Source organism: Nicotiana tabacum, chromosome 11 (assembly GCF_000715075.1).
Source record: "Nicotiana tabacum cultivar K326 chromosome 11, ASM71507v2, whole genome shotgun sequence".
NCBI lineage: Eukaryota > Viridiplantae > Streptophyta > Magnoliopsida > Solanales > Solanaceae > Nicotiana > Nicotiana tabacum.
This window is the reverse complement of record NC_134090.1, coordinates 40,951,209-40,972,094: the sequence shown is the minus strand read 5'-3', so window position 1 is coordinate 40,972,094 and position 20,886 is coordinate 40,951,209.

The window sequence follows — 20,886 nt, the reverse complement described above, 5'->3', positions numbered from 1 at the left end:
GGCGCTAGGGTTGGACCTTCGAATGAATATTCGAAACGCTTGGGCTTGATTCGAAGGGAAATGAGAATGGGACTGGAACAAGGAAGTCTTGGGGAAGCTGTGGTGTGAAATTGGAGGCCATTGGACAAGATAGGGTTCCGGCCTAATTTTCGATCTAATATTCGAAGCACACGGCTGGGATTCGAGGGATAATAGTTAAGGATTCGAAATGGGGAGGTTGAGGGGAATCAGTGGTGAAAAGATGGGGTCGTTTGGACCACTGGAACCGTCGTGAGGCGATTTCCGGTGGGCGGATCACGGTGGTAAGAGGCGGAGGGTTTGTTTGGTCTCTAAAGCTTAGAGATGGAATGAAAGGGTTAAGGTCTCTGATTTGGGGTTTGGTATATTGAAATGGGATGATTAATGTGGTTCGTTGGATCAGTGAAGATCGACGGTCCAGATTAGGTTAGGGGGTCAAACGGGGTCGTTTTGGTTAAGTACTGAGGCGGGTTTGGTTTGGGGTAAATGGGTCGGGTTCGGTTCTTGGATACGGGTATTGATCTGTGACCGTTGGATGTGGCTTGGTTGAATGGCTGAGATTTTTGCCATTGAAACGACGTAGTTTGGTCCCTATACTACGTCGTTTCACCATCCTGTGAGAGGAGCTGTCTGGACCGGGTTTGGGATATGCCATTGGGCCAGGGATTTGAGCCCAATCCGATTTTCCTTCCTAGTTTTTTGTTCTTTTCATTCATTTTGCTTTCTAAATTATTTTCTAAAATTATAAACCAAGTTAACTTATTAAAAATACTAATTATCTTCTAATAACATTTATCGCATATAATTAAATGCCAATTAACAATAAAATCACACAATTCCACATTAAATGCTAAAAATGCAAAGTACATTATTTTTTATGATTTTCGTTTTCGTAAAACAAATCACTGGTTAATTAATCCTAAATTGTAAATGCAAATGCATCACATATATTTTTGTATTTTTCAGTAGTATAAATAGAATAAACATGCACAGACAAATCACAAGCAACACACAACTATTTTATTTTGAAATTTTGTGGGAGTAGTTCTTGTAGGGCAAAAATCACGTGCTCACAGCTGCCTCTCTTTGTCCGAAAACATGAAGAGTTTTCGTGCAAAGATAAAGTGAGCGGATACGAGCGATTTTTGCCCGTTCGGCTACTCCGTGTGAAGCATTTTTGCAAGATTTGACCGAACCTTTGCTTCAAAGGTTTCCTACATATCCCTGGCTAAAAGGGAATCAGGTTAACGTAGTTCGGGAAGTTTTGGTAGCTGGGACTACCATGGGACTGTTATTTTGCTGTTACTGCTATCGCTGTTGCTGCTACCGCTTACTGACCTCCTTATGACACCATGGTAAAAGAAAATAAGAAGCTAGACTAAACTAGAAATTACAAAATCTTATCTAGATCTTCAAACTTGCTCTTGTTGCCTTGTGCTTCCTATGATGTTTCTTTACTTCCGACTTGCTTTCTACTCTCTCTTGATTGCCGAACTTGAACTGCTTATTTCCTTTTTGTGAGCTTCGCATTATTTTTCCTTCGAAGCTTGAACTGCCTTCTTCTGACTAGTGTGGCCTTCCTTCTGACTTCTGAACTTTAATTTATGCTGGGGATCTTTGTTGCAACCCTCCGCTCCCCGGGCGGGCTTCTGACTTCTGCTATGACTTAACAAAATAATACCTCCATTCTCCAGGTGGGCTCCTGACTTCAACAACTTCTTACAATATAACACCTCCATTCTCCAGGCGGGCGCCTGACTTCAACTACTTCTTAAAATATAACACCTCTATTCTCCAGGCGGGCGCCTGACTTCAACAACTTCTTAAAATATAACACCTCCATTCTCCAGGCGGGCTCCTGACTTCGACTACAACTTGAACGTATAACAACCTCTATTCTCCAGGCGGGCTCCTGACTTCAACGACGACTTAAAAATATAACACCTCTATTCTCCAGGCGGGCTCCGGACTTTGACTACAACTTGAACGTATAAAAATCTCTATTCTCCAGGCGGGCTCCTGACTTCGACTACAACTTGAACGTATAACAACCTCTATTCTCTAGGCGGGCTCCTGACTTCGACTACAACTTGAACGTATAACAACCTCTATTCTCCAGGCAGGCTCCTGACTTCGACTACAACTTAAACGTATAACAACCTCTATTCTCCAGGCGGGCTCCTGACTTTGACAACTTCTAAAAATATAACACCTTCATTTTCCAGGCGGGCTCCTAACTTCAACGACGACTTAAAAATATAACACCTCTATTCTCCAGGCGGGCTCCTGACTTCAACAACTTCTTAAAAATACGTTCTATTGCCGTTGTTCCTTCCTGCCTCCTGAACCATTTTCCTTATAACTTGAATAATCTTTTTTCAGAACTGCTTCCCTCAAAACTGGTGTTTCATTCCTCTGAAAACTGCTGGGGATAGCTCCGGTGTTTCATTCAAAAATATGTTATTCTCCTCCTTCAGAGACTACTTCCCTTAAAGCTGGTGTTTTCCTTCTTGTGAAACTACTTCCCTTAAGACTTATGTTATTGTCCTTCCGAAATTGCTTTCTTTAAAACTTGTTTTGCCTTCTCCCAAAAACTGCCGGGGATACCGCTTTTCAACAAACTTGTGTTAGACTCCCAGAAAATTTTCGAAATGAAAGAAAATTTTCTGCCCCAGTTTGACAATCTTTCTTGTGGCGTGTCTTTCCATCATCAATAACATTTCCTGTCCCTGCTTCAAATCAAAGAAAATTTGTTAGTTTAAAACGTGGGGGACGTTCCTGCTGGGGATGGTTTTCCCCTTTTCTTTTTCCCATGCTCTGCGTTGTTCGACCGTCTTGAAACTTGGCCGCTAACTTTCGACCTTCTTGATGCTTCTGTTATTTGCCAACTTCTCAACCGTTGTTTTCCACTTTTACTCCATACTTTCCTCAACATCTTAGAGCAATATGTCATTTGGTCTTACAATGACGTCTTTCTTGTCCCGTCACATTATCTTCGGCTTGTCTTATCCCCATTTACCTTGTCCCATGTTGGCAACTGGTAGTTGGCCTTGAAAATCCTTCTTAAAAACAAACTACTATAAAAATCTTTAACCAAAAGAAATGAAAGATGATGACTTCAAAAGACAAAAAGAAAAATCTTCCTAAAGAATTGTTTGAAGAGAAAAAGGAAAATGACTTATCTGAATGGTATAACCGATCTCAATGATCATGTCGTGCATTTCGGTTTAATCAACCCAGTCTATTATATCACTCAATCTTTCTGATGACCTTACTTTGCATTTCAAAAGGTCCTGCCACCCAACTCTTTTGCCGAATCAACATCTTTGTTCTGCTTGATGCCTCGACGGATCATTTCGGTCAACCTTACCTCGTTTGCCCACTTTCAATTCCTTGTCGCCTTATAGTGCCCTTCGAGGGGTTTTCACTAATAAGACTCTCTCATTTCTCTCAACTCCCGTCGCCCTATGGTGCCTGTGAAGGTTCTCACCGATAAGACTCTCTCATTTTATTTCTCTCAACTTCCGTCGCCTTATGGTGCCCGTGAAAGTTTTCACCAATAAGACTCTCTCATTTTATTTCTTTTCAGCTGGGGATTGGGGTATTACTGATAAGATTCTCTCATTTCATTTCCTTTCTGCTGGGGATTCTCTCATTTCATTTCTTTTCTGCTGGGGGCCAGAGTGTTACTCCAGACTGCCATTTGCCCGACTTGGCACTTCTCGAATACTGATCGGGAGGTCTTTTGGACATCAATATGGGTTTCTGGTGTATGGCTAAAGAAAAATTTAAAATAATTTTGATGGGTAAAACATTACAACTTTTGGAATCAACTTTCTTTTCCAAAATTATAAACACCACTTCTGCCCCAGTTTCTTGCTTGGGGATTTTTATTTTTGTTACACTATGACCGAGCCGTGAGGCGCCTACGTATCCTTTTTGAGGAATCAGATCAAACGTAGTTCCCAATTCCTTTGTTTTTCTTGTGACTTTTCTTTTGTCTTTATTATCATTATTTTCTCTTCTCTTTTTCTTTTATTTTCATTACTGATTCCAAAAGAGGGGTATGAAAGAATAAATAAGGCTCAAAAGGGGAAGCAAAGGTTGAAGTGTTTGGATGGAAGAACAAATTGCCTCCGTCATTTCATTCTCTGATACCATGCCAAATGCAAACAAACAACAATTACAATTAAAAGAAATCATACATAATATCTCTTAACTGCGTCAGAATTGATAGCCATGTCGACGCATTTCCCTTCGATATCTGTTAAACATAAAGCGCAATTGGACAACACTCTGGTTACAATGAATGGCCCTTGCCAATTCGGGGCGAACTTGCCCTTTGCCTCAGCCTGATGTGGGAGGATGCGTTTCAGCACTTGCTGGCCCACTTCAAACTTCCGGGGACGCACCTTTTTGTTGTATGCTCTTGCCATTCTATTTTAATATAACTGGCCATGACACACAACTGCCAATCTCTTTTCATCAATCAAGTTCAACTGCTCCAAACGGGTTTTGACCCACTCGTCATCATCAATCTCAGCCTCAGCGACAATCCGAAGAGATGGAATTTCAACTTCTGCCGGTATCACTGCTTCAGTTCCGTATACCAACAAATAAGGAGTTGCACCTACTGAAGTACGAACAGTAGTGCGATAACCCAACAATGCCAATGGTAACTTCTCATGCCATTGTCTAGACCCTTCTACCATCTTCCTCAGTATCTTCTTTATGTTCTTGTTGGCCGCCTCGACCGCTCCATTCGCCTTGGGACGATATGGTGTGGAATTACGGTGTGTAATCTTGAACTGTTGACATACTTCTTTCATCAAACCGCTGTTAAGATTAGCACCATTGTCCGTGATGATCACTTTTGGAAACCCAAATCTACAGATGATATGGGAATGAACAAAATCTACCACTGCCTTCTTGGTTACCGACTTGAAAGTTTTAGCTTCAACCCACTTAGTGAAATAATCGATGGTTACCAGAATGAACCTATGACCGTTGGTAGCTGCCGGCTCAATAGGTCCAATGACATCCATGCCCCAGGCAACAAATGGCCATGGTGCTGACATTGTATGCAATTATGTCGGCGGAGAATGAATCAGATCTCCGTGTATCTGACACTGATGGCATTTCCGCACGAAACTGATACAATCACGCTCCATAGTGAGCCAATAGTACCCTGGTCGAAGAATCTTCTTCGCCAATACATATCCGCTCATATGTGGCCCACAAACTCCAGCATGTACCTCTGTCATAACTGTCGTGGCTTGACTAACATCTCTACATCTCAGCAATCCCAAATCTGGTGTTCTTTTGTACAACACTCCTCTATTGAGGAAAAATCTATTTGCCAGTCGCCGAATGGCTCTCTTTTGATCTCCGGTGGCCTGCTCCGGGTATATCCCCATCCTGAGGTATTCCTTGACATCATAGAACCATGGTTCGCCATCCAGTTCTTCCTCTAACATGTTGCAATAAGCATGCTGATCATGAACCTGAATATGCAATGGATCAACATGGATTTTGTCTGGGTGGTGCAACATTGATGCTAAGGTGGCCAAAGCATCGGCAATCTCATTATGAACTCTTGGGATGTGTCTGAATTCCACTTATCAAAATTGCTTGCTCAGATCGTGCAAACATTGTCGATATGGTATGAGCTTCAAATCCCTTGTTTCCCATTCACCCTGAATCTGATGCACCAGGAGGTCCGAGTCTCCCAAGACCAAGACGTCCTGGACATCCATGTCTGTAGCTAGCCGTAGACCCAAAATGCATGCCTCATACTCAGCCATGTTGTTGGTACAATAGAAACGCAACTGAGCCGTAACAGGATAATGATGCCCTGTTTCAGAAATAAGTACCGCTCCTATTCCAACTCCCTTCCAATTTGCGGCTCCATCGAAAAAAGCTTCCATCCTGGTTCCTTGGTCATTTCTAACTCACCTATATGCATCACTTCTTCATCAGGAAAATACATCCTCAAGGGCTCGTATTCTTCATCAATAGGATTCTCAGCCAAGTGATCAGCCAATGCTTGGGCCTTCATGGCCGTCCTCGTCACATAGACGATGTCGAATTCTGTGAGTAATATCTGCCATTTCGCCAATCTCCCTGTGAGAATAGGCTTCTGGAAAATATACTTCAGTGGATCCAAGCGTGAAATGAGATAAGTAGTATATGATGACAGATAATGCTTCAATTTCTGGGCCACCCAAGTTAGGATGCAACATGTCTTCTCGAGTTGAGTGTACTTAACCTCATAGCCTGTAAACTTCTTGCTGAGATAATAGATGGCTTGCTCCTTCCTTCTTGTAATGTCGTGTTGCCCTAGTACGCAGTCAAATGAATTCTCCAGGACTGTTAGATAAAGAATTAACGGTCTTCCCGGCTTAGGTGGAACCAACACAGGTGGATTTGATAAATATCCTTTGATTTGGTCAAATGCTTCCTGACATTCTGCCGTCCATTCTACCGCAGCATCTTTCTTCAGTAGCCGAAAATGGTTCACAAGTTGCTGTGAGTTGAGCAATAAACCTGCTGATATAATTCAACCTTCCCAACAGACTCATTACTTCTGTCTTGTTCTTCGGTGGTGGCAAATCTTGGATGGATTTGATCTTTGACGGGTCCAACTCAATACCTCTCCAACTGACGATGAATCCCAACAGCTTTCCATATGGAACACCAAATGCACATTTGGCCGGGTTAAGCTTAATATCGTACCTTCAAAGTCTTTGGAAAAACTTCCTTAGGTCTGCTACGTGGTCTTCCTGATGCTTGGATTTTATGATCACATCGTCCACGTATACCTCAATCTCTTTGTGTATCATGTCATGAAACACAGTAGTCATTGCTCTTATGTACGTTGCCCCAACATTCTTCAAACCAAATGGCATTACCCGGTAGCAATAAGTCCCCCACGGCGTAATGAAAGCCGTCTTTTCCGTATCTTCTTTATCCATCAGAATCTGATGATACCCAACATAACAATCCACAAAAGACCCGATCTCACGTCCGGCACAATTATCGATCAAGATATGGATGTTGGGTAATGGAAAGTTATCCTTTGGGCTTGTCCTGTTCAGATTGCGGTAATCGACACACACCCTGATCTTCCCATCTTTCTTCGGCACTGGCACCACATTAGCCAACCAATCAGGATATCGAGTGACCCGAATAACCTTTGCTTGCAGCTGCTTGGTTACTTCCTCTTTAATTTTTACACTCATGTCTGTTTTGAACTTCCTCAATTTCTACTTGACGGGAGGGCATGCCGGGTTAATGGGTAATTTGTGAACCACTAAATCCGTGCTTAACTCCGGCATGTCATCATACGACCATGTAAAAACGTCTTTGAACTCAATAAGTGCTTTGATTAGTTCTTCCCTGATATTCGGTGCAATGTGGATGCTTATTTTAGTTTCCCTGATATCATCTGCATCCCTTAAATTGATGGCTTCTGTGTCATTTAAGTTGGGCTTGGATTTCTCTTCAAACTGGCTTAACTCTCTATTTATCTCTTCGAAGGCTTCATCCTTATCGTATTCCGATTCATCATCATAATCGACCTCTTGTACAATTAGTTCGGAATCAGATTGATTTTTTAGACTAGGTTGAAGATCCGTTGTGCATGCCATGTCATTAGAACCAATATAAAGAGAACTGTTCAGAAAGAGAAAAGAAGAAAACAAAATTAAAACAAAATAAGAAGAGAAAAACTTTCACTTTATTAAAATATGGGATAACAGAGTTTCACACTTTGCCGAATACAAAACAAAACTGGATTACAACCCTGGAATAATCCAAAAAAAAAACAAGAAAGAAAAATCAGAGCCCACTACCAAGACTCCCTCCGGGTAGGAAGGGGAGTAGCCATCCAATTGTTGATATTTGCCCTAGGCCCCACAAACTATACATCTAACCTACTGGACCCTTCTCCAACTTCTATCATGTTGACATCGGCGAACGGCCTTTCAAAGCCCTCATTCAAATCTCCATCTGGCCCAATCAGTGGTCCGAGAACTTTCGGGACCGACAACTTTCTGATACCTGCTCTGACAAATGATCTAGATAGGCGCGAGATTGTCTTGGGAAGGACCCAGACTCTTTTCTTCAACTTGCGGGCCCGTCTCACATCCACCGCTGTAGGCTTGAACCCCAACCCAAAGGTATCCAGATTTTTGGGCAAAGAAACCGGCTGAACAATACCCTGAAGATCAGCCCATAAACCTTTGCCTGGCACAAACCCGTTCTTCAACATCTCCGAGGCTACCATGACAGTTGCAGCTGCTATTTTGGGAAGTGGGATGTTTTCACCTTTGGGAACTTTGTCCACTAAAACCGTATTGAAAACCTGGTAAACCCACGGTCCCTTATCATCATCAGTCTCTATGAAGGGTACGATGGCATCACTTACATCGGTTGCATTGTCTTCTCCATGTACTACGATCTCTTGCCTATCCCACTCGAATTTGACCATCTGATGTAATGTAGAAGGCACTGCTTTGGCGGCGTGAATCCAGGGTCGCCCCAACAGAAGATTATATGACACTGCCACGTCTAACACTTGAAACTCCATGGTGAACTCGACTGGACCAATTGTTAATTCAAGTATGATGTCACCCACTGTGTGTGTACCACTACCATCAAACCCTCGAACATAGATGTTGTTCTTGTGAATCCTGTCACCATCGACCTTCAGTTTGTTCAATATGGTTAAAGGACAGATATTGGCACTGGACCCATTATCAATCAGTACTCGAGTGACTACCGAGTCTTCGCACTTCACGGTCAAATAAAGGGCTCTATTCTGTTCTGTACCCTACACGGGCAACTCGTCGTCTGAAAAAGTGACCCTGTTGACCTCGAAAATCTTGTTTGCTATTTTCTCCAGATGGTTCACAGACATCTTTTCTGGAACATGGGCTTCATTCAAAATTTTCATCAATACCCGGTGGTGCTCGTCTGAATGGATCAACAACGATAACAATGAGATCTGTGCCGGGGTCTTCCTCAACTGCTCCACAATGGAGTAATCTTGCGCCTTCATTTTCTTTAAAAATTCTTCCGCCTCTTCCTCAGTAACTGGATTCTTTGTCGCTACTAGATTGGCCCTTCTTAACTCTGCGGGAGCAAAACACCTTCCCGAACGAGTTAACCCATGTGCCTCACATATTTCCTCCACAACTTCCTTCCCCTTATGCATTACCATTACTTGACTGTAGCTCCATGGCACAGCTTTCTCGCTGATTATCGGCAACTGCATTACTGGCCTGATAACAACTGGTCCTATGCATGCCCCCTTCACGGCTACTGGCTTGCTTGATATCCCTTGCACCGTTACTTTGACCGGCTCTGGATTCTTGGCAACATCAGACGAACTCTTCCCCATCACCACCACTGGCTTGCCTTCTACCCTTTCCGACTATACTACCGCTTTTCCACTGATCGACTTTTCTTTCAGACTGGCACGGATCATCATTACCGTTTGTGAGGGCTTCTTGAGCTTCCCTCCTTCGTGCACTAGTTCGATCATGTGGGCTTCATGGTGTGCCGGCAACGGGTTCTGATTGATCTTAGGTGCCTTTGGCTCCTGGAACTCGATCCTATTTATGTCAATAAGATCTTGTACGACAGTCTTCAACTTCCAATACTTCTCTGTATCATGCCTAGGAGCCCCCGAACAATATTCACAACTTACCGAGTGGTCCAAATTTTTGGGAAGGGGATTTGGCAATTTGGGCTCCACAAGACTCAATAGGCCTAACTGCCTCAATTTGTGGAATAGAGTAGTATAGGTTTCTCCCAGCGGAGTGAATGTTCTCTTCCTCTGCACCCTTTCATTCCTGAAAGTCTGATTCCCACGGAAACCTGGTCCCGAAGGATTCCTGTAGGCCTTTGGTGGTGGATATGTGTTTTGTAGAGGTGGATATGTGTTTTGTGGAGGTGGATATGTGTTTTGTGGGGTGGATATGTATTCTGGGGAGCCAGCGTACGCCATTGCGGGCGAGCCGAAGGCTGGGTGTAAGTTTGGGCATGATGGACAGAGAAATGTGGCTCTTGTGGTGGGTAGTAGGGCTATGGAGGGCCGTATGGAATGTGTGGGTAATTTGAGTGATGGGGTCTAGGTTGGTAGTGAGGGTAGTGACCTCTGGATCTGGATCAAGTACCTGCCTCGACTGTTGCGACATCTTCCCTTTTCTTCTTTCCGAGCGCACCTCCCGTGCCGCTCTGGATGGCCTGAATGGTTGCTTTAATCGCCGAATAGCTCAGGATTTTGTTGGACTTAAGTCCCTCTTCAATCATACCGCCCATTTTTACTACTTCGTTGAAAGATTTTGCCAACTGACGTCACCAGGTGACTGAAGTAAGTTGGCTCCAGAGTCTGCAGAAAGTAGTCCACCATTTCCCCCTCTCTCATCGGAGGATCAACTCTTGCCGCCTGCTCTCTCCAGCGGAACCCATATTCTCGGAAGCTTTCCCCGGGTTTCTTCTCAAGTTTCAGCAATGTGAGACGGTCAGAGACGATCTCAAGGTTGTACTAGAAGTGGCCTGCAAAGGCTTGTGCTAGATCGTCCCAAGTGTACCACCTGCTAGGATCCTGTCTTGTGTACCATTCCAGTGCAGACCCGCTTAGACTTTGACCAAAATGAGCTATCAACAACTCGTCTTTTCCCCCGGCCCCTCTCATCTTACTGCAAAAACCTCACAGATGTGCCATTGGATCACCGTGCCCCTCATATAGATCAAACTTTGGCATCTTGAACCCTGTCGGCAATTGAATGTCAGGGAATGGGCACAGATCTTTGTAGGCCACACTGACTTGGTTGCCTAACCCATGGATATTCCTGAAGGACTGCTCCAGGCTTTTAAACATTCGAAGCACTTCGTCTTGCTCTGGGCTCTTAGCCGGCTTTTCAGTCTCTATCGGGATCTCGAAGTGAGTATTATAAGTAGGAGGCTCGGGTGCTTTGAAGGTTGGTTCAGGAGGGTAATATTGGTTATCGTGAGCCTGAAACAATGACTCGCTGGATGATCTTTGCAGCGTGGCTGGTGGGGATGCCACGAAAACAGGAACATTTGGTGGAGGAGGGTTCTGATTGGGTTGTGAAGCTTGGGGATCATAGGCATTTCTTCCCTGATAGTATTGGTGACTGGGGAAGCTTGTCGAAGGGTCGGGAGGAGGGTATTCCGGCGTGTGTCCTGGTGGAAGAGTGGGAGTAACGAGAGGGTCAGGCACTTTTTGTACCCTAGCTAAGGCCAACTGCATTTCTTTCATCTCCTGTCTCATCTTATCCATTTCCTCCTTCAGCATTTGATTCTCCATCCTTTCATCCTCGACACTTTGGTCTGAACTAGTCATGCTTTTTAGTATGGGCCCTTTGGATCTTGTTTGGTAATGGTAATCTGCCAGAACGTTCTAACAAACTAACTGGTTCGAAATCTCTGGAGAAACAACAAACTTGTTAGCGTTAAAGTTTAACACATATTGCAATTTCACGTTGGGGGATGCAATGTTCCTAGGCAATTTAGCCATTTCTAACATTTCTTTGCTTCGACCGCATGCATCATTCCGGCTTACTTTGTTTGTGCCTCGTTTAAGTGTTTCTGAAACTTTCTTTATCTCTCTTTTTATTTCTTTCTTTTCCTTTCTTTTATTCACTTTGCCTTTTCTCCTTTTCTTTTTAGTGGTGGTCGAATCTTATGTAGATTGCCTACGTATCATGTCTCCGCATGAATTAGACCGCGCGTAGTTCTGCCACAAGTGCGGAAAATAAAGACACCATTTTTGGATTTTTCAACCTTTACTAGCAAAACTTTTTATTACAAGGCAACATTTTTGAAAGGAAATTGACAGACTTGATATAGACTACAGACTTTATGCCAAAAAGGGAAATACAAACTTCAACAGACTCTAAAGACAAGGAAAATACAGACTCAAACAATGAATGTTTCAGTGTTTTGAATTTTGGCGCCCGCGGGGCGTCGTTCGGCCTCGCCGCGGGCTTTGGTGCAAGTCCCCTTTGCAGATCTTTCAAATCTTCCATGATCTGGTGGACATAAATCATTATTGAAGCAAAGAAGGTGGTACGGGACATATCCTCACAAGCTAGGTACTTTATGGTGATGTAGTGCCCGATATCGTCGATTCTTCCCTTGATTTTGTCCCTTTCCATAAGCAATCGCTCTATTTGTTGATTCCGCGTCCCCAGAATTTGAGCGTTGTAAAGGATTTGATCCTAAAACTCATTCATCTGTTTCTCCATTCAAGCCATTAGATCATAGTAGTGCTTCCTATCTGCTCTGGCATCTCGGGCTTGTCTGAAGATCCGCTCTTTGAGAGTGGATATTGTTTCTCTCAATATAGCGATGTTCCTTTCATAGTCCCTCTTCATTTGTTGCATAGACCGTGCTCGCTCTTCTGCCTTCTTTATCTATTTCACCTGGATTCTCGCTAGACCAGCTTTAGATTTTTCCAGGTCTTCTTGATACTCGAGGACTTTCTTCTTTAGACCGTTTATGAGCCTTTCATCAGCCCGGCTTCTCTTCGGGTTTCTGGTAGCTATTTTCATTTCCTGGATTTGAGCTTTGAGGACCTCGTTTTCCTGAGCTAGTTTTCTCTTTTCTCCCTCATCTGCAGCGATATGCAAATCTTTCTCAAATTTCAAATCTATAACTTGCTTCTCGAACTTGCCTATTGTTACCCTGTACTCGTGCTCTTTAGCCAACCAATCCCACTGTTCTTGCGATGCCTTGACGAATTCCTGGAGATGGGGTCTTTAGCCGGCCTTTCGTGCTCAAGTTCTCTCATGTACCAAGCAAGGTATCCTGGCGCCACTTCGCCTTTGGCCTGATCCTGCACGCAAGTATCTACTTTTAAATATTGGCATTCACTCCAGATCTGACGGACTCTTGCTTCAGGGAACTATCCGTCAGGGCTAATCTCAATTACTTGAGAACTAAGATCTTCCTCCTATGGCACTGTTTGGCATCTCCCGAGTTGTCTCAAAACCCGATATGGCGCGTAAGGCTGAATGCTCTTGAGCCCCATCAATAGAAAATGGGTCCTAGTTGCCGGCATATGGATGACCTCGTCAACGGGCAACCATCCTAGTGTCCACTATATTTGGCTGGCGGTGAGGGTCCGAAAGAATGATGTCCACGCCGTAACTCCCTTGTGAGAATCAAACCGGCGTAGTTCGGGTAGATAAAACAAACTTCTTTTGAAAACAAGACTCTTTTCAATGGCAAATAAAACCATTTTTCATAAACAAAACCCTTTTTTTTCATTTTTCTCAAACATTCGACAGAGTTTCGACGCTATTTGGACATTGATTTTTTTTCAAACAGGCGATTAACTACCTCTATCTCTCTTTCCTCAAAGTATTCAAAAGCCGGTCAGCATGCAAGTACGAAGCAAACAAATGCACAGGTAGCAAGTTGGATGCATCAGGATGGTCTTTTGTCGTTTTGGTACACCTGTCCTAGACAGACCCAACCCCTGTGTTGAGCCTCCAAAGTCAAATACACATGATGCAAACAAACATTCCTACTAGGGATCCGGCATGAAGCTGAGTTATTCTAGGTTCATAACCTGGGTATTTGTTCTAGACTGTGTACCCGAGCGGACAACTGGAGTCGAGGAGGGGGCTACGTACCGGGGACCCGCGAGATCGTCCGGCTTTGTAACTTGTCCGACCTCTTTCTTATTTTAGGGTATGATACTAACAGAATAGGGAGTCTCAACCAGTAAGCACATCCCCGAAGGTGAGAAGAGAAGGGTTTCGTAGCAGTTTATATACAGTTCAGATAATATCAAAGCGATAAAAGCAACATTTTGCACATTTAGGCCAAAACATGTAATAAGATCAAATAATAAATGAAGCCAAATAATAACAATTATTCCAGGCTCGAATTCTTGAACCCTGAACCAGAGATTCTGGGTTCCGTCCCCAGCAGAGTCGCCAGAGCTGTCACACCTCCTTTTTACCTACACCCCGCAAAGGGGCGTAAATGGAGGAGTTTTTCCAATTAAAGGACAATCGAAACGGGATTTTATTTAAAGATTCAGAGTCGCCACTTGGGAGATTTATGATGTCCCAAGTCACCGGTTGAATCCCGAATCGAGGAAAGGATTGACTCTGTATTACAGTCCGCGAACCAGAAATCCGGATAAGGAATTCTGTTAACCCGGGAGAAGGTGTTAGGCATTCCCGAGATCCGTGGTTCTAGCACGATCGCTCAACTATCATATTCGGCTTATTTATCTGATTTCAATACATGTTGAACCTATGTGCAAATTTTAACTGTTTACCGCTTTTATTATAGAGAATTGCAACGTCGTAGAAACGCGTCTCGAACCACGTCACATCAATACACCCGTGGTTGTTGACACATCTCGACTCCGTTGAGATTTGGATTTGGGTCATATAAATGTGCACCCGAGTTTAGGGAGGTAATGTTATTAAAATACGCGCCTAAAGAGACTAACGCGTTATTATTTTGGGGAAGGCCGTAAAATTCACTAAATAGCCCGTCCCGAATTCTAAATGTTTTATTTTAACCATTTATTGAGGGCCCCGCAAAGTTATATTTTTATTTGGGCGAGGCTCGTCTCATTTTATTATTTAAAAGCAATCCTAAAGTGACTATGATTTTCTATTTTTGTCTCTAATAAAAAAAAGTCCTAATTGATTAACATTGATAAAAGGCCAAATCCTTATGATTCACTTTCAAATAAATTCAAGCCCAGTAACTTACGAAGTAAAGTCGAAGCATGCTTAGCAAGTTGTTCAAAACATGAAGAATTGGAAGTTTGTGCTTTGTTGTTGCGGAAACCAGGCCCAAGAGACATTATTCAAGTTTAGTTGTGCAGCTGAACCAAAGCTGTCTGGGTCTCACTTTTGAGCCCAGAATCAAAGGTTGAATTGAAGCAAGATGTAATATTGATGATAGAATCAAAATTGAATTTAATCAATATGCTACAACCATTTTTGAATTGTCTGGTTAACGCTTATGTTCTGCTAATTGATGCCCAAAATTGTCCGAGAGGACACTTATGCAATCCGAATGTTCAAAAGGCAAACAACTAATTGTCATGCTGAGACCTCACCCTACTGGAATTCAAATCAGTTCTAAGCAGTTCAGCACAACCCTACTTAATCACAGCTTGAAACATTTTTTAGACAGATTTATGAAACACAAGAAATTAACTAAAACTAATAGGAACTATTCAGTTTAATTAGTACTTAACTAAAAAACTCATATGCATTTCTAAGTACACAAACATACACAGCTAATAGTTCAATATGAATATACCCATGCTTAATAATTCATCATTCTAGTACGGTTGATTACAAATTAATGGTTCGGTTAGTCCAATTATACAACACAAATCAGAAGTAAACCTAAATAATTACTAATCATCTAATATCTATTCTAGTACAACAACTTAAACGCGCGCATTTCAAGAGGTGAATAGGTGAGCCTTTTATTTCAGCAATCCAATTCAAAAGCTACATCAAATCGATCTTGAGAATGTGTACCTGGGATTTATAACAATGAAGAAGGAGTAGTCAGTAGTAGCAAACAGCAGGTATAACAGCAGATTTGGAGTTCGAACAGCCACGAACACAACCAGTTCAGCCCAGAACACACTTGAACATAGTAGGAATGAAGTGTGAAACAACAATCACAGCAAATACCCAAACAAACTCAAAACCCCTCTAATCACACAACAATATCAAGCGTAATCCATTTTCTAGTCTCAACCTACTCGACAAAGTATTTCAAGAATTGAAAAGAAAACTAAAAGTTCACCCAAAATGCCATAAAACAGTAGTTGTATCTGTATCTTGTTACCCTCTCCCCAGCTCTTAAACTCTCTTCCTCTCCTTTAACTCTCTCTTTTCAAATTGTCTTCCCTCACTCTGTGTGTGAGTTTAAGTTCTCAAAGCCGATTCCTTACCCGAACTCTCCCCCCACTCTCTCTCAATGCTGTTTTCACTGATTAAAGAAGAACCAAATGCAGAACCTAAGAGGACTGATCGTCTTTTTTTTTCTATGTGTTTTTGACTCTAACCTCTTCCTCTCAATTCCAGTCCCCCTCTTTAACTCTGTCCAGACCCTCTTTATACCAAAACCTCAGCCCCTTTTACAACTCTAAGGAGCACTTAGACCCATTAATCAAGCATTTTTTCTCATGATATTCTCTAGAACTCCACTAGGGTCTGTTTTGTCCCCCATTAACCCTTGTCTTTTCTTTATTTTATTCAATGGTTATGGGTAGTGCATACTTTAATTAAATCCCCACTAGGTCTCTCTATGCTATTATGTTTTGAACCCCACTATTACTAAACAATTCATTAGTTTAATGGTACTTTAGTACCCTACTGTCAGACCATTCAACTTAAACCATTTTCAAACCTTTTAAATCCCAAAATACCCTCCTAAAGTCCCTGAAATTACTGTCCTACCCAATTCCTTTTACCTCATCAGCTATAACCAATCCTTAATCAGATACTAAACTAATTCCTAATTAATCAGCAAACTACAGCAGCTATAACCAATTTAATTCAAGTCACCTAACAGTTCGAACTTAGAACTCAGATTAGATCAAATAGCAGACTGATGCAAAGCTACTAAGATGCACATGTACATGGGATTAACTGACTGCATTCACAATTCTAAATCAAACTTAGTCAAAATGAATGAAATATTGTAATATCACAAATTCATATGCAACAAAACTGATTGGCAACGGAGAGGAAAGAATCAAACATAACATAATAAGACAATTTGAACCAACAGTAATATCAAACGATCACAGTTTTATACAATCACTCAATGAACTTGCCTAAACCGAGATACTCAACAATGTAAAGAAGAAACTAATTCAGAGGGAAAACAAACAGACAGGGGTTCGAGCGATTTCAGACAAATCCAATTAACTAGAAAATCCAATTAATACAGTGATGAAAATTTGGACCGGAAAAAGGTTCGAAAGAGGGGAAAGAAGTAATTGACAATCACAACAATAAAATTAGGCAAACACAAACAACAATCAAAAAGGAAAAAGGAAAAGAGGAGAAATACCTCAGAAACCACAGGCTAAAATCCAATCCGTTCCAATCGAAACTTCGACTTGAGGTTTGAAGCCGAAACGGACCTTAATCGAGTGTTCTCGACTGAGATCACACGACTAAGGTCGATTATGACCTCAGTTTTCTACTATATCGATCCCATGGATCGATTATTTTAGGGTTTGTCAAACTCACGATTTAACTCTGATTTGAAATTCGACCAGTTTCGAAGGGAAAAGAGTATGGGATTTGGGGTGAGGGAGTCAAGGAGGTTACTGGGTGTTAGTTAGGGATGGCTTGGGAGGTGGCGCCGCCACCAGAGAATCTTGTGGCGGCGCTAGGGTTTGGACCTTCGAATGAATATTCGAAACGCTTGGGCTTGATTCGAAGGGAAATGAGTATGGGACTGGAACGAGGAAGTCTTGGGGAAGCTGTGGTGTGAAATTGGAGGCCATTGGACGAGATAGGGTTCCGGCCTAATTTTCGATCTAATATTCGAAGCACACGGCTGGGATTCGAGGGATAAGAGTTAGGGATTCGGAATGGGAAGGTCGAGGGGAATCAGTGGTGAAAAAATGGGGTCATTTGGACCACCGGAACCGCCGTGAGGCGATTTCCGGTGGGCAAAGCACGGTGGTAAGAGGCGGAGGGTCTGTTTGGTCTCTAAAGCTTAGAGATGGAATGAAAGGGTTAGGGTCTCTGATTTGGGGTTTGGTATATTGAAATGGGGTGATTAATGTGGTCCGTTGGATCAGTGAAGATCGACGGTCCAGATTAGGTTAGGGGGTCAAACGGGGCCGTTTTGGTTAAGTACTAAGGCTGGTTTGGTTCGGGGTAAACGGGTCGGGTTCGGTTCTTGGATACGGGTATTGATCTGTGACCGTTGGATGTGGCTTGGTTGAATGGTTGAGATTTTTGCCATTGAAACGACGTAGTTTGGTCCCTATACTACGTCGTTTCATCATCCTGTGAGAGGAGCTGCCTGGACCGGGTTTGGGATATGCCATTGGGCCAGGGATTTGAGCCCAATCCGATTTTCCTTCCTAGTTTTTTGTTCTTTTCATTCATTTTGCTTTCTAAATTATTTTCTAAAATTATAAACCAAGTTAACTTATTAAAAATACTAATTATCTTCTAATAACATTTATCACATATAATTAAATGCCAATTAACAATAAAATCACACAATTCCACATTAAATGCTAAAAATGCAAAGTACATTATTTTTTATGATTTTCATTTTCGTAAAACAAATCATTGGTTAATTAATCCTAAATTGTAAATGCAAATGCAACACATATATTTTTGTATTTTTCAGTAGTATAAATAGAATAAACATGCACAAACAAATCACAAGCAACACACAACTATTTTATTTTGAAATTTTGTGGGAGTAGTTCTTGTAGGGCAAAAATCACGTGCTCACAAATGCATACCCTGACCTTCCCATCTTTCTTCAGAACTGGCACAATGTTAGCTAACCAGGTTGGGTACTCAACCACCCTGAGAACTATGGCTTTGATTTGCTTGGTAACTTCCTCCTTGATTTTCAGACTCATGTCTGGTTTGAACTTTCTGAGCTTCTGTTTTATTGGCGCACACATGAGATTGGTAGGTAGCTTATGAGTCACTATGGATGTGCTTAAACCGGTCATATCATCATATGACCATGCAAAAATATACTCGTACTCTTTTAGGAAGAGAATGTACTCTTCCTTCTTGGTTGGTGACAAGTGAATGCTCATGCATGTCTCCCTAACGGTCTCGGCGTTTCCTAAATTTACTGCTTCGGTCTTTTCCAGATTGGACTTGGGCTGATTTTCAAAATTTTCAACCTCCCTGAAAATTTCCTCGGGTATCTCATCTTCTTCCTCTAAATCACTGTTCTCATGTTACGTTGCCTCATTACATGTCACAGTCACTGGTTCATCAGGAAAAGTAATAATAATGCTGTAGAAAGGAAAAATGTAAAGATAGTAGTGAATAATAAAGAGCAAATGCATTTGATTAAAACTGAAAAAATCGTCCAAACAAAGTTATTATGAAACAAGTAAATCTTAAACAAAATTACGGAAAATCTTAAATGCCTAGAATGGCTTATAGAAGTAAATTTTGCCAAGCTACCTAGGGACTCGGCGGGCTCGGGATGGTGTGGCAGTCTAGTTTCTAAGAACAACTCCCTTCTTCACAGTCTGAATAGTGAGGCCTCTTCCTCTTCCTCCTCCTCAATTATGGCACTGCAGTCCATGTCTTCATTCTCTAAGAACAAATTCTTCAACCCAGCTAGTGCTTCTTCTTCTGCAGTCCCCCATATCGTATCAGCTTGGTGAAAAGCTTGTTCCAAACGTGGTACTGGCTGCTCAAGAGGGTAATATGGTACACGCCGTGGAGGTGACCAATCCATGTACTCTTGCCATGTGTACTGGTATCCGATCCCAAAGGTGGTACCATGATTTTTCAGTTGTATTGGTTTGGTGATACCTTGGAGGTTCTTTACCAATCCTTTTTCGGGTTCATATCCAAACCATGCTAGTATGCTTTCTATTTTGTTACTCCACCACTTATCCTTCTCGATGGCATTGACCCGTTCGATATGATGATAAGTTTCCCCTTCTAGCCTTCTTTTATGTCCCATGAACGATATGGTTTGACTAGCGTAGATGGGGTTACTTCCATCTCCGTGAATGATTACCTCCTGGCGGTTCCATTCAAACTTCACGGCTTGATGTAGTTTGGAAGGCACGGCTCTAGTAGCATGGATCCATGGCCGGCCCATCAGAAGGTTATATGAGGCTAGTATGTCAAGCACCTGAAATTCAACGTCAAACCAAGTTGGTCCCATCTACAAGCAAATGTTGATTTCTCCGATTGTAGCCCTTTGGGACCCATCGAAAGCCTTCACATTCATGCTTCCTACCCGTATCTCATGGAAAAATTTGTCTAACCTTTTTAGAGTGTCCAATGGACAAATATTTAGGCTCGAACCTCCATCAACCAAGACCCTGGCAATGAACTTATCTTTAAATTGTACCGTAATATGCAATGCTCGATTGTGATTCAGCCCCTCAGGTGGTAGCTCATCCTCATGGAAGATGATCTTATGACTTTCCAGTACTTGCCTAACCATGTTGGCCATTTCTCCGCCAGTGATGTTATTGGGTACATAAGCCTTGCTTAACACTTTCATTAAAGCATTCTTGTGTGCCTTTGACTTTTGCAATAGTGATAGGATAGATATCTGAGCAGGGACTTTGTTCAGGTGGTCGACAATAGAGTACTCCCTTGCCTGTACTTTCCTCCACAAGTCATTTGGCCCGGTTTCAATGATAGGCTGCCTAGTAGTGGCATCCTTACTTGATCCTCCCAAATGTTCCGGTGTATAGACTCTTCTAGTTCTAGTCATTCCTTGTGCAGCGTCAGATTACTCTACCTTGGCCTTCCTTTTTTGCCAAGCCTCAGCAACATAATCCCATGGTATTGCTTTTGAGTTGAATGAAGGTATGGTTGATACTGTCACGGTGAAAAGCATGACCACTTCTACTTCAAATGGAGCGGGGGTGGCTATAGGCAGAGCCACCTCTACCTCGAATGGAACTGATGTAGTTACCTCAACCTCGATTGGTAACTGGGTCTGAACCACAATAGGAGTAAGTGTGACCGCAACCTTAAAGTCATCGCCTTCTCGAATAAGCCCGATCGACCCTTCAGGGTCCCATTCTTCATTTGTCTCTATCACATGTACACCATCACCTCTGTGATTAGGGAGGGGATTATT